The sequence below is a fragment of the Pagrus major genome, chromosome 2 (genome assembly GCF_040436345.1).
Source record: "Pagrus major chromosome 2, Pma_NU_1.0".
Taxonomy (NCBI): domain Eukaryota; kingdom Metazoa; phylum Chordata; class Actinopteri; order Spariformes; family Sparidae; genus Pagrus; species Pagrus major.
This window is the reverse complement of record NC_133216.1, coordinates 760916-765915: the sequence shown is the minus strand read 5'-3', so window position 1 is coordinate 765915 and position 5000 is coordinate 760916. Positions and strand designations below refer to the sequence as shown.

Genomic DNA, 5000 nt, shown 5'->3' with positions numbered 1-5000 from the left:
GCCATGGCAGCATGGCGTGGCCATGGCAGCACGGTGTGGAGGGGCGTGGCCATGGCAGCACGGTGTGGAGGGGCGTGGCCATGGCAGCATGGTGTGGAGGGGGCGTGGCCATGGCAGCACGGTGCGGAGGGGGCGTGGCCATGGCAGCATGGTGCGGCGCGGGCGTGGCCATGGCAGCACGGTGCGGAGGGGGCGTGGCCATGGCAGCACGGTACGGCGCGGGCGTAGCCATGGCAGCATGGCGTGGCCATGGCAGCACGGTGTGGAGGGGCGTGGCCATGGCAGCACGGTGCGGAGGGGGCGTGGCCATGGCAGCATGGTGCGGCGCGGGCGTGGCCATGGCAGCACGGTGTGGAGGGGCGTGGCCATGGCAGCACGGTACGGCGCGGGCGTGGCCATGGCAGCACGGTGTGGAGGGGGCGTGGCTATGGCAGCACGGGACGGCGCGGGCGTAGCCATGGCAGCATGGCGTGGCCATGGCAGCACGGTGTGGAGGGGCGTGGCCATGGCAGCACGGTGTGGAGGGGCGTGGCCATGGCAGCATGGTGTGGAGGGGGCGTGGCCATGGCAGCACGGTGCGGAGGGGGCGTGGCCATGGCAGCATGGTGCGGCGCGGGCGTGGCCATGGCAGCACGGTGCGGAGGGGGCGTGGCCATGGCAGCACGGTACGGCGCGGGCGTAGCCATGGCAGCATGGCGTGGCCATGGCAGCACGGTGTGGAGGGGCGTGGCCATGGCAGCACGGTGCGGAGGGGGCGTGGCCATGGCAGCATGGTGCGGCGCAGGCGTGGCCATGGCAGCACGGTGTGGAGGGGCGTGGCCATGGCAGCATGGTGCAGCGCAGGCGTGGCCATGGCAGCACGGTGCGGAGGGGGCGTGGCCATGGCAGCACGGTGCGGAGGGGGCGTGGCCATGGCAGCATGGTGAATTGAGAGTTTTGTCATTACCTTGTTGTGGCAGACACCGTGTCCCAGGATCAGTCCCAGCGCTGTGTTGAGGACGCTGACTCCACAGAGGACCGTCTGCAGCCCGCTGGCGCCGCCCATCACACTGAACAGAACTGCATTCCACTGGACTACACCTCTGGGCTCCAGACACACTCCGGTCCACATGGTCCTGTTGTACAGATACCCTGCATGTCTGAGAGACAAGCGACAAGAGACAAGAGGCAAAGAGACAAGAGACAGAGAGCGATAGAGAGACAAGAGACAGAGAGACAAAGAGAGACAAGAGACAGAGACAGGAGACAAGAGACAAAGAGAGACAACAGGCAGAGAGACACGACAGACAGACAGACAAGAGAGACACCAGTCAGCAGTCAGTACACATTCATTTGTGTGTGTGTGTGTGTGTGTGTGTCTCACCTGTTGGGGACAGGTTGCAGTGGGACCCCCCAGGTGGGACCAGAGGTTGTGTTGAATAGACAGAGAGGACCCTGAGAGAGACCGGTGGCGCTGACGAGACAACAGAACCCCGAAACCAGCAGACACACACACGAGTATAGCACCTGACACAACATCTGGATAGAGACACACACACCTGTAACACCTGACACAACATCTGGATAGAGACAGATTGAAGTTTTGTGATATAATCAGAAAACATCTGTATTGATGGGCTCACCTGACTCCTGAAGGCGCAGCAGCCTGTGGTTCTGCTGCTCCGGATGAGCCCTCGAGCTGTGAACAGAACCTGTAATCAGACAAACATCAGTGTTTGGATCAGTAATCAGTGTGTTTGTCTCTTATTGATTTTATATTGATAACATGTTGATGACAATGAGATTCTGCTTGATTAAAACTGAATACCGACCAGATCACCTGAGGACAGATGTGTCCTATAATCGGTCCTACAGACCAAAGTAACTAAGTACATTTACTCGAGTTCTGTACTTTGTTTCAGTTTCTGTGTACTCGTCCTTCATCACACAGTCAGTGTGTTCAGTGTGTAGTCGTGTTTCTGTCACACCATTTTAATATTTTCAGTCGAAGTGAATTATTTTATTTTTCCAATATTTTTGCTTTGACATTGTTTGTTATCTAAATACAAATATTCACTTTATGTTCAGTCTGATGACATCATCATCATCATCATCATCATCATCATCATGTGTGTTAGATGAGAACTGGTCACTCCAGAGAAGCTCTGAGACGAATTAATGAGTCATAAAAACACAAAACTGAACAGACACACACACACATACGTACACACACACACACACAGCATGACACACACATACAGCACATGACACACACACACACACTCGTACCAGGCAGCCGGACCCCCACAGGCCAGTGGCCCAGGTGGCCTCTCTGGTCACGTGACCCTCCAACAGGAAGTGGACGTTGAGTTCAGGAAGCAGCAGCAGGATGTTGGACAGCATGCAGACGACAGCCAATGGCAGCAGAGAGACGCCGACACACTGCAGACACCTCGACACACACATCTGTCCGTGTGTTAGTGGAGTTAGCACGCTGTGTTAGCGCTACATAAACATTCACATCAAAAATAAATATTTTCATTATTGATCGTTTTTCATATTAATTGACTACATTATGGATCTGGGGACCTTTTGACCTGCAGCTGTTTGTTCACCCTCAAGCTAATGCTAACACAACCATGACGAGCTACATGATGCTAACAGCAGGCGGACAGTGTTTCTACTGCGTCTTCAACCACCTCAACAACAACAAGCAGGTGTGAACCAACAATACTCATCCGTCAGCCCACCTGACAGTCAAAGCCCTCATCAGATACAAACCCAGACCAGGACAGTCCAGACCAGGACAGCCCAGGTCTGGACTGAAGAGGCTGGATCATCAGTGCAGGACTCTCCAGCTCAGACAGCAGATTACATGAACTTCTCTATTGTTACTGACAAACAGCAAAGCTGTGATACATGATGTATTTTAATCTGCAACGACAAGAAAGGAGCCACCTGTCTGTCTCTCTGTGTCTGTCTGTCTGTGTGTCTCTCTGTCTGTGTCTTCTGATGTCTGTTGTTGATGTTGACAGATGTTGTTTAATAAAACAGTGAAAATATTAAATTAATTGCAGATTAAACATTTGTATTATTGAACAGTTTAAATTGAAAATGACCTGACGTTCATATAAACATGTTTGTGTCACAGCTGCAGCCTGCTGAGCTCAGACTGGACCGATAATATAAATATAATATAAATAATATTAATATAATATAAATGATATAATGTTTAAATGTGTGCTGATGAGAACTCACCGTGCAGAGCTGCTTCAACAGACAGATGATCAACTTCAAGTCATTCTGAGGAACCAACATTTATAACTCACAGAGACATGCCCACGGCCATATATGGAAACAGGAAGCACCCACACTGACTGACTAAATATCATGAATGTAACTTTTAACATGAGACGATGTAAAGAATGGAAACGTGCAGGTGACTCACAGGACAGCCGGAGGTCAAAGGTCACTGATTATTATTATAATGAGCATCAGACAGGAATATAAATGTAAACAGCTGATCCACCTCAGCTCTTCTCTATTTTCAGTTCTTCTTATTTTAGCTCGTCTGTGAGTCACAAGACAGCAAAGACTCATGGGAAACATCATGACCATCACAGGATGATGTGTTCTGGTTGACCTGGTTTCAGGTCTGAGGTCGTCTGATGGTCTCATGTGACAGGTGTTCTGGACCTGTTCCACCGCACCAGAGTCTGAATCCACATCAGAACCCTGACCCTCCTCAGGTGGTCCCTGTGGGGTCATCAGGAGGAGGAGCTTCACTGCTTCAGTCGGTTGTTTGATTGGTTAAAACCAGTTTGATTGACAGCTGCAAACTGAAAGGACGAAAACCAGTTTATGGTGCACGAACAGGTGAGAGGACGTTCTTCTTCTGTCCCCTCCTCATCATCTTCAAAGCTTCTTCTCATGTTGATGTCACTAATGTTCATTCATTGATTAACTGAACTCATCAAAGACCATCTGTGAGTGAAGACGCTCTCCTCTGTAACACCACTGTACAACCAGAGTGACACCTCTTCTCTCATAAACCATCAGCCGATGTTTCTGAACCAGGACCGTCAGGATCTGGATCAGGTGTTTATTTCAGATGAATCAGCATCTCAGTAAATATTAGTTACAGTTCAGACTGTCAACAGATAATCAATATTAACGAGCTTTGATCGGGCCAGAACAAGCTGATCCAGACAGAAACAATCATCACTGGTTGATGAATCAGAAAATGAAACTACAAGAGAACTTTAAACATCCTGACTCAGCCGCTTCAAACACTTCAGGCGTTTTATTGCATCTGATTCACGACGAGACGTCAGACGGGTCACATGACCACAGAGACACCAGAGACGTCACACTTCCTCTTCCTCACAGAGACCGCTGACTTTTAACAACAGTCACTGAAGAGAGAAAGAAAAACAACTTCATGATGTCATCGTTCTTTATTTTAATCATCTCTGATTTCAGATCAGCCGACACGTTAAAGTCAAACTCATGATTCAGTTCTGACCAAAGTCAAATCTCCTCAAGTGTTTTGGTGTAAACTCGTGGTTCAGACAGACGAGGCGCCGGTTCCATCTTTATTGATTCACTCTGGTTTATTGATAAATGAGCATCTTCAGGTAACAAAGACACCTGAGCTGAAACACTGATGATCTGAAGCAGAGTCACTTTTCTCACTTTGTTCAAACGTCAGTTTAACATCTGAACCAGCCATTTGTTTAATGTCTCATTTCATCTGAAAACATGTAGAAATAAAGAAAAAACATGTTTCATATTTAATTTATCTGATTCTTTTCTGTCAGACGAACGACCAAACCTTCCAGCAGTGCCCCCTTCAGGCAGGAGTGATCACAACACTCACAGAACTCAACTCAAAATGAATCTGATAGACGCTAACATGCTAACATGAATCTGATAGACGCTAACATGCTAACATGAATCTGATAGACGCTAACATGCTAACATGAATCTGATAGACGCTAACATGCTAACATGAATCTGAT

General features: G+C 49.2%; 1 protein-coding gene across 2 annotated transcripts in view; it reads right to left on the bottom strand.

Moving 5' to 3' along the window:
• Positions 1–4421: 4421 nt before the first annotated feature.
• Positions 4422–5000, bottom strand: part of rnf168 (ring finger protein 168) — a 17795-nt gene continuing 17216 nt past the window's right edge. For both annotated transcript variants that reach the window (XM_073484264.1, XM_073484272.1), the window contains exon 8: positions 4422–5000. This exon is cut by the window's right edge and continues 1908 nt beyond it. The gene's annotated coding sequence lies outside the window, so the exon portion shown is untranslated.